The sequence below is a fragment of the Sarcophilus harrisii genome, chromosome 5, assembly GCF_902635505.1.
Source record: "Sarcophilus harrisii chromosome 5, mSarHar1.11, whole genome shotgun sequence".
NCBI classification, from domain to species: domain Eukaryota; kingdom Metazoa; phylum Chordata; class Mammalia; order Dasyuromorphia; family Dasyuridae; genus Sarcophilus; species Sarcophilus harrisii.
This window is the reverse complement of record NC_045430.1, coordinates 1,635,685-1,645,603: the sequence shown is the minus strand read 5'-3', so window position 1 is coordinate 1,645,603 and position 9,919 is coordinate 1,635,685.

Below are 9,919 nucleotides of genomic sequence, written 5' to 3'. Positions count from 1 at the left end.
CACTCGCCCGGAAGGTGGGCCGTGGGATGGGGCCTTCGGAGAGTGCAATGGCATTGCCTCTGCACGGATGGAGGGGGGGGGACGGGGAAGGCTGGGGGGGGGCCCCAGATCTCCCGATTCCTTCTCCCATGTTCTTCCTCCTGCACCAAAGGACACGGGAAGCAAGGTCAGAAGTCAGGTGCCTTAGGACTGGGTCAGGGCTTCCTGGCCTGCTCCCCATGGTCTGCTCCCCCATAACTCCTCTTCTATACCGGGGCATCCCGTGGCTATTCCCTCCACTCCCAAACCCCCCCTGAGACCAAGGGTGCCCTTCTCCACCGGCCTTGGCCATAGAGGGGTCACCTTGCACCCTTCCCCATGTTTTCCTGCCCCTCTCCTCCCTGTCCGGGAAGTCTTCCCAGCCCTCACACACCAACCCGCGTTCCAGCTGGGAAGGGCGCCCACCTCCCCTCCACCCCTTCTTCCGGGCCCCGCCCTTCCGAGTCCCCAGCAGCCGCTCTGGCCCCTTCTCTTGGGGCCCTCTCGGGTGCGCGCTCCTGGCCCTTTCTCCCACTACGCTGTCCTGGGCGGAGCGCCCAGGCGCCTCCGCCCCCCCGGCCTTTCCTTCTGACCAGGGCCCCTCCTCGGCAGGACCGCGTTCCCCAACCCCCGGCCGACCCCAACCCGCCCCTCCCGCAGAAATATCTTCCTCGCCTGACAACCGCCCGCGGCCAACGACGCCGACATCATCCGGACATCACGAAAGCACCTCAGGGACCCTTCGACTCGGGCCACTACCTGGACGGCACACCGGTAGATCCTCCACCACCACCGCGGGGAGCCGGAGCGGGGGGCCAGGGCGAGCCCCTCCAGCAGGGAGGACACCTCCAGCAGGGGCACCACCAAAGGCTCGGAACTCCGGAGGTTACCGGAGGATGCAGCGCCCACCGCAAATGGAACCCTGCCCCTCCGCGCGAAGGGCTGGCCCTGAAACTCCGGCCATCCCCGAATGCCAAGGGACCTCGGAGAGCGAGCAGCACTTGCAGATCCCCCCGCCCTGGAAACACAGCAACTGAACAGTTCTCACTTTTGAGACTCCAAACCGCAAGCCGCAAGCCCGCCCATGCAGGAGCCAGTTCAAATGCCTCGGACCGGCAAGGGCCCCTCGAACCCACGTCCTCCCCTTGCCCTACCAAAACAAAACACCAGGGGAGGACGCGAGGGCCAGCTCCAGCCCGGGGGCCCGGGTTCCCTGGCCCCCTGGGCCAGGGCGCCTGCAAGGCCCGGTGCGGGACAGTCCGCCCCAGCCGAGGAAGCCCCCCAAGACCCCAGCCCGCCCCTCCTGGAGAGCCTAAAAGTTCCTAGGAGGTGGGAGATAGCCGCAAGAAAACCCCAAAACCTCCCCCCACCTCAGGCTCCCCGGCCCGCCTCCCCCCCTCCGCTCGGGCCTCCGTCAACCCCAGGAAACCCCGCCCAACGCCGGGCTCCAACCCTCCGGAGGGCCGCCCTACTGCCAGCAATCTGAAAAATCCCTTAAAATGCGCCCCAGTCCAGCCACCCGTCCCCCCTCCACCTTCACCGTCCGCCAACCTCCCCCAATCCCACTCCCCACACCACCCCTTGGCCCCAAGGGTCAGCTGCAAAACACCTACCCTCATGGGCTTGCTTTCCGGGAACCAACCCCACCACCAAAGCTGCACTAAACGCACCGGCCACGAAAACCACCCACCCAGTACCAGCCACTGCCAAACACCAGCAAGAACGGCAGAAAAACGACTGAAAACTAAAACAGCAAAAAAAAATAAACAAAAAACAAGAACCAAAAAACAAAAAACAAGGCCAAGAAAAACAAAAAAAAAAGGAAAAACAAAAACAAACAAACAGAAAAACCAAAACGAAAAACAACAAAACCAGGCCCTTGCCAATCCCCACACCCAAGACCAAACCCCCCCTAAAACCCCATGCCCCCACTGAGTCCAACACACGCATCCTGCCAGAAGGCACCCCGCCCACCACTGAGCCCTGCCCCTCCCAAGCAGCCCCACCAGAGCACCACCCCCCCACAACCAGAAGCCGCCAGAGAGGACATCGACTCTTCCCCAGGAGAAATTGGAGGTGGGGCATCCTCCCACGAGGGGCCCCTGCCACCCAGGGACATGCCAGCCTCGCCCAGCCTCCCTTGCCAAAAAACCCCGTCCCAGGGGCCACAAACACTTTGAAAGCTGGCTGAACCGGTCCCAACTGCCAACCAAACCACCAGCCCAACTGCAGCAAAACCCAGGCAAAGGTGTTCATTGGCCCACCCCCCCACCTCCCCAGTCCCAAGTAACTGCCCAGCCGGCAAGCTGAGCCCAGCGCCAGAGGCTCCCAGGCATCCACTCCAGAATGGGTCCCTCCCAGGGAGCACCTCATCCCCGCCTTTCCCGAAGCCTCCGGGCGGCAGTCAAAACTCCCCTCTTGGGAGCATTCCCTGAGGCAGGGCCCCATGCAAGGCAAACCTGGCTACCCAGACAGCCATGAGAAAGGCAGGCTTGCCCCAAAGCCAGTAGCCAAGAACTCCACCCCTACCCTCCCATTGCCCCCTAACAGAACTCCCACACTCCAAACCTTGGCTGTTCACCCAGGGGCTGGAGCCAACTGGGAGATTTAACAAGGGAATTTCCAGAGGAGGAACGTCCTCCCAGTGCAGCAGGAGGCCCGTGTCTCTGCGGTTCTCTTGGTTGGGAGGCAAAAGGCAACAGGAGGGCAGGATTTGAACAAGGCCCCTTCTGGCTTTGGGGCCTGTGATGGTCTATTAGGCTAATAGAGCCCAGGAAAGCTGGGGGACGGCCGGGGGTAGGAGAGACCTTCCCTCTTGTGCTTAGCTCCCCAGCATCCTGCCCATACCTGGGCGTCGGGCCAGGCCGGGGAAGGCAGGCAGGTCTCCTCCAGGGAGCCCTCCAGTGGGCTCTGGCTGTCAGCCCCTCTGACCCGCTGACCCGCTGTCCCGCTCTCCCCACAGGTGTGGTGCGCCAGGTCCGGCCCATCGTGGGCCCCTTCTACGCCACCCTCAAGCTGGAGATGAACTACGTGGTAGGCGGGGTGGTCTCCCACCGCAACGTGGTCAACGTCCACATCTTTGTCTCCGAATACTGGTTCTGAGTCCCGGGGTCAGGCCCTGCCTCCATGGAGAAGGCCCCATTCTTTCTTCCCTTTGTTCATTCGGTCCGAAGCATGACGGGCCCAGAGCTGCACTGGAGGGGGGTGGGGCGGGGCAGAAAGCCCCCTGGAGGAAGGCGGGTGCGCCCCCTCCCCAAAGTCCGGGCAGAGAGGGCCGGCTCCGGCGGAGATGAAATACAAGCTGACCTTCCCAGTCTTTCTAGCCACGTGCCACACACAGAAACACAGCCAGCGCCTGCATGTGCTGGTCAGCAGGCACCCCATGCCAGCCCCGTTCTAAACCCAACCCAGTGCCCACCTGCCAGGTCTGGGGGAGGCAGCGCCCCCACGCGCCGTACAGAAAACCTGGCCCAGACGTGGGTCCTTATGCTTTGGGGCTCCCGGGGATGTAGCCAAGTTCCTGCAGTAATGCAACGAATGTATTTTCTGCCTCTGTTGTCATTTTTGGTAGAAATGTGAAATAAAGAGTCCCACAATTATCTTGTATTCACCCAGCAGCCTTCCGCAAGTCCTTTGAGGCAGAAAGGAAAGAGTCCCAGTCATTTATTTGCCCCTCAGCCTCCCACAAGCCCTTTGAGGTCCGAGCTCCCAGTTACACCAAGGCAGCTCTGGGAAACTGGAGTGACTCATCCTGGGCATGACTGGGACCTAACCAAAGGGTGCCAGGGACTGGGGTCCGAGGACCCGGGGGGGGCGGCTGAAGGCCCTGTTCTCAGGGATCCCAAGTCCTTGGGACAGCCTGGAGGGCTCCGTGGAGGAGGCGGGCTCCAAGATGCAGCTGGAGGGATGGACTCAGTAGAGATGCCTGGCATGGTGATGGCGAAAAGGCAGCAGAGGCACAGGAGGAGATGCAGGAATGGGCGGAGGGATCTGCCAGGCAAAGGGTGGGAGGGGGAAGAGGGAAAGGGTGCAGTGAGTGTCCTGGAAAGTGAGCTCCCCTTCGGCACGTTGGACACCTCTCTCTGTCTCATTGGCCCCATGACAGAGGGGAGCCACTGAGGGTTGCACAGGCAGAGGTACATCTGGGTCTCTGCTGGGCAGATGGGAGAGAGGCCCCATAGAGAGGGTTGTTCCACCATCAGTGAGGCGCGAGCTTCCCGCCGGAGACCTTGGAGCAGACCTTAGGGGATCCCGGCTAGAAGTCAGAGGGGATTCTTGCGGCCTAGATGCCAGGACTCGCCCTCCTTGGAGTTCTGAGCAGGTTTCAGTGCCAAGGTGTAGAGCCTGGGCTTGGGGAGGGACGCAGTGTTATAATTGCACCAATTTGCGGGGCTGGGGAAAGTGCCCATAGCCATGGCCCATCGAGCGCACCCAGGGCAGGAGCCCCAGGGCTTTGCCCCAGGGCGCTGGCATTTAAGGGGCTCCCTAGGTCAGGCCCAGGCAGGGGGGCTGCCAGGAAGGAGCTTCAGCAGCTGGAAGCAAGGACTTCTTCCCTGCCCCTACAGAGTTTGTCTTAATTAGGCCCAGTTTTCACACCTTGAGTTACAGAGCCTGGAGCCCCACAATTGCTCATCAGGCTCTCCTCCCCCTAAGGGGATGGGGGCTCCCCCAGCTCATTAAGGGGGAACTGCTCCCCGGAGGGACTGTTCTGGGCCTGGGGGCGGGCCCAACCAGCGGGGTTTCCCAAGGACCGGAGCCTTTGCGGCTGGAGCAGGGCACAGGATCGGGGGAGGCTGGGAGAGGAGGAGTCCGGGAGTGCCAAGTGTGGGAAGCAGGACGTCCCTATTTCAAGGATCTCACGGAGCCCAGGAGCTGGAGGGCAGCAGACAGATGTAGGCAGGGGCCGGGCAGGCTCAGGGGCTTCCCACGGCCCGTTCTAGAGGGTCCGGGCCGTACCAGGCGCTGTTATTCCCGGCTTCCTCAGGCCCCCTCGGCGGGTGCGCCCCACGGTTCGCATTTACTCCAGGCCTGCCTCCCAGGCTCTCCTTCATTACTCCAAAAATCATTTACTGCGCCTGCGTGCAAAACACTGCCCCGGGAGGGGCTTCCAGGGGACGTAGTGCGGAGGCAGGGACTCACCTCTAGGAGCACCGGGGTGTGGTGCTCAGCCCAGCCCCTCAACCACTCAGCTAAAAGGGCGGGAAACACTCGGGCCGGGAGGATCAATGAGACCAGGTCTGTAAGGGTCCTGCCGATTGAGGGGCTCTAAGTCTGAAGGAAAGGCCATTCTCACTGCCCCCTGGGCGTCCCTCATACTCTGCCCCGGCCTGGCTGGCAGCAAGGGCCCAAGGCCAATCCGGCCCAGCCACTTCTCCTGCCTCATCCATAAAACGGGAATCCTATTCCCTGCCTCCTCCACTCAGGTTTTTGTAAGAAACAGGGCTCCCGGGCCACAGGCTGCTATGGAGACTGGGACAGGACAGAGAGGCCCTGTCTCCTACAGTATCCTGGGTCCAGACCCCATCTCCAGGTGACCAAGGGAAGGGGATGGTGGCCGGCAGGGCAGAGGCCCATAACAGGGAAGTGGGCGCCCTGGGGCCATGGCCCGACCCTTCTGGAGGCACTGAGAGAGACAAGGCCGGGAGGGGGCAGAGCCCCATGGCAGTGTCTCCGCCAGGTAGTGTCGAGAGCTGAGGAGGAAGATGGGAGAGAAGCAGTGGCCACCTCCTGTCTGAGAGCCTGCAACCTCTGCTCTTTCTGACCTCAGAGACCGCTCCCTCTCTCCACCTTCCCGCCACTTTTACCCTCTGAGAACGACTGTATGTGCCCCTACCTCCCCGTGACCTGAAGGCCCCCCTACTTGAGAGCAGCCAGGTGGAGCAGAGGCTACAGGGTCTCCGAGAGCCCTCCTGTTCACCTTCCCCTGCTGCTTTTGCCCCCTGAGATCCGCCGGATGTGCTCCCCTGCCAGCCCCAGCCCTCAGGGACCTCAGCCCGGCCTGAAGGCAGGACCACCCGGGGCGCGAGGGGCTGCGGCCGGCGTTCTGGGGATCCGGGAGCCTGAAAGGGATCCCTCCCCCTGGCGCTGGGGCTGAAGTTTCTGGGAGGCCGCCCGCCCTGGGGAGCGGGGGCTTTGCCGGAGGCCTGCCCTGTGGGATTGGGAAATTAGGAAGGAATGCCTCTGCTTTGGCCAGGAAAGTTTCCCCGGCCTCGGAGCAGGGGTCGCCTCTCCGCCTGGCCGGCCCGGGCCCGATGCAGCTCCTGCCCCCAGCGCACCGCCCAGCACCCTCGGCCCGATTAAAAGAAGGGGCGGGTAGAGCCTCCCTGAGGACGGTTCTCTGTGCCAGGCATCAGATGTGCGGGCAGGGTTCCAGGAGCATCTGGGGACTCGGGCCCTCCGGGAAGCAGAGGCGGGAGCTGGGCCCCTTGGTCCCCTGGCCCCGCCCCTCCTGCCTCCGGGTACCTCGTGGTCCCCCTGGCCCCGCCTCTCCTGCCTCCAGGTACCCAATAGGCCCCTGGCCCCGCCCCTCCTGCCTCTGGGCACCTCGTGGTCCCCCTAGCCCCGCCCCTCCTGCTTCCAGGTACCCAATAGTCCCCCTAGCTCCGCCCCTCCTGCTTCCAGGTACCCAATAGTCCCCCTAGCTCCGCCCCTCCTGCTTCCAGGTACCCAATAGTCCCCCTAGCTCCGCCCCTCCTGTTTCCAGGTTACCAATAGTCCCCCCTCTGGCCCCGCCCCTCCTGCCTCCGGGCACCTGGTAGTCCCTCCCCCTGGTCATCACCTCTTCTCAGAGTACCTCTGGTCTCCTCTGACAGGAGGCAAGCTCCCCAAGAGCAGGGCCAGCTGCCTTTGCCCCTCGACCCCCCTCCCCGCGCTGACCTAGCACAGCGCCCCGGCAGCCGGAGATGCCGAAGAGCTGGATGTTGGTGGAGGCCGATAAAGGGGGCTCGCCCAAGGAAGGCTGAGGACTTAAGGCTTCTATGTAGGGCCCCGTGCCCAGACTTCTGGGGGGTTCACTGGGACCCCGGCCTCTCTTTTCCAAGAAAGAGAAGTCTCTGGGCTCTCGCCCCCGGCCCAGGCCACCCTCGCCTTTGGGCCCCCGCCGTCCCACCCTCCCACTGGCCTGACGCTGGCGGGGGGAGCCCGCTCTCTCCAAGGGGAGCTGCTGCTTCCCCCAGAACTAATGTCAACCTCATGCCCTGAGGTTTCTGCAGTTAGAGCTGCGGTTGCTGGGGAAATCGCTCTTCCGAGGAGACCGGTGAGGGCTGTGGGAGGGGGCTCTGCTGGCAGCAGGGGTGGGGTTTGTTTACAGGGCTGGTGGGCTGCTGCCATGGTACCCAAAGCCTCAGATCTGGGCCTCTCTGTGGTCGGGCCCGGGGCCAGCTCCAGTCTGTGAGCCCTTATAGTAAGGGCCTACTGTGTGCCAAGAGGCCAGAGCTTGGGGATGGAGAGTCGGAGTTAAGGTCCTGCCCTCTTACTGTGTGCTGAGAGTCTGTGCTTGGGGCATGGGTTCAGTCTTTAAGTCCTGCCCTCCTACTGCGTGCCAGGCACTGGGCGTGCAGAGGCAAAAATGGAAGCGCCACGGCCTGGAATACCTGTGACAGCAGTGACATAAATCAGGATGTGCACAGGATGTATTCACAGCAAACACAAAGCAGCCTGGGAGGGAGGCCGGGCAGGAGGGGGGCGAAGGGACAGCTGTAGAAAAGATCGGGGGGGGGGGAGAGAACCTCTTCCTGCAGGCTTGGGTGCCCAGCTGCCGTGGGCACAGAGATGGTACCCTCCTGCCCTTTACATGTTCTCACCCTCATGAAGAGAGCTGGAGCTGGAAGGAGTCTTGACCTTTTTGTTGATTATCAGTTGTCCCGGTTTTCCCACGTCCCTCCAACATTTATCATTACCTTTTTCTGTCATCTTAGCCAGTCTGTGAGGGGCTACCTCAGTTGTTTTAATCTGCATTTCTCGAATCAATAGTGATTTAGAGCATTTTTATATGACTATCGATGGCTTTCATTTCTTTATCTGAAAATTTTTTATTTATATTCTTTGATCATTTATCAATTAAGGGACAACTTATTCTTCTATATTTTTTATATTTTATATATGTTTATAACAATATAAATCCTTACAAATTTGAGCCAGTTCTCTCTGTATTTTAGAAATGAGGCCTTTATCAGAAACACTGGCTATAAAAATTGCTTCCCAGTTTTCTGCTTCCCTTCTAATCTTGGCTGCATTGGTTTTGTTTGTGTGAAACCTTTTTAATTTAATATAATCAAATGTATACATTTTTCCTTTTATAATGTTCTTGGTTTCTTGTTTGATCGTAAATTCCAACCTTCTCCAAAGATCTGATAGGTAAATGATCTCTCTTTTTCCTCATTTGTTTATGCTATAACCCTTTGCACACCCAAATTATGTACTTATGTACTAGCTCAATGGCTAGTTTCTAACATACTATTTTCCAGTGTTCCCAGTAATTTGTCAGATATTGAGTTCTTTTCCTAGAAGCTGGAGTCTTTGGGTTTATTAAGCACTAGAGTCACTGATTATTGTGTTTTGTATACTTAACCATCCCACTGATCTTTATTATTGAGTTTTAGGTCTGATACCGTCAGGTTGCCTTCCTTTATATATTTTTTCATTAATTCCCTTGATATTCTTGACCTTTTCTTTTCCAGATGAATTTTACTATTTTTTAGCTCTATAAAATAATTTTTGACAGTTTGATTGGCCTGGCACCGAACAAGTAGGCTAATTTAGATAGAATCGTCATTTTTATTATATTAGCTCAGCCTATCCATGAACAATTGCTATTTTCCCAGCTGTTGCCATCTGATTTAATTTGTGTGAAAACTGTTTTGTCATTTGTTCATAGAGTTCCTGGTTTTGTCTTGGCAGATCAGACTCCAAACTCTGCTTGACTTCTTGATTTGACAGATTGGGAAAGCTAGGGCCTGTGAGGAGCGTGGCTGGCCGAAGCCCCTCAGCCAGGGCAGAGCAGGGGCCCTGCCGGGGTCTCCCCTCTGTCCCCACTTGGGCTTTTGGCCATGCCGTCTCTAGCACCTTCTGCCACTCGGGAAGGGACGGGCCCAATGTTGAGAAGTTCACAGAATAGCATGTAAAGCTGGCCCAGTTCTGTCATTCTCCACTTGGGAAGCAGGTGGGCGGGGGCCCTCAGGCAGCCAAGTCTGACCCAGGCTGGTGACCAGGCGCTACTGCCCGGCCCTCCAGGCCCAGTGTCGCCTCTGTGTCGGCCACAAGGGGCCGCGGGAGCTGGAGGGAGGAGAAGTGGCCCCTGTGGCCGGTGGGGTCCCGGCTTCCTCAGGCCCTGCTCACCCTGGCCAAGCAAACATGAGATTTCCCGTGTCTGTAGAGATGCATGTTCCTTCTTGCCTGGTCTGCTTTGCTCACCTGCATCTGCATGGAAAACATGAGATAATGGGTGTGTGAAGCCACGGGCTGGGCCGGCCCCTTTGGGGGCTCCTGGGGCCCTCGTGGGCATCCCCGGGAGACACCGCATCTCTGCAGAGCCTGGACAGGTGGATCGGCTCCGTCCAGTGTCCGGAGGCCTGCAGAGCACTCTCTGCCCTGGGATGACCTTTTAAGGGAGATTAAGTGGGATGCGATGCCGGAGGCACGCAGCAGCAAGGCTGTGACTCAGACTTTGTAATAATAATAGCATGGAGGTCATGCCGGGGTTTGCAGATAGGATCTCCCTGGATCCTCACCACAGTTCTGGAAGGGAGGCTGCTATAAACCCCATTTCACAGTTGAGGAAACTGAGGCAGACATAGGTTAAGGGACTTGCCCAGGGTCCCACAGCTAGGAAATGTCTGGGGTGTGACTTGAATTCAGGTCCACTTTAACCCCAGCTTCAGTCTTGGTTTCCTGCTCCAAAATC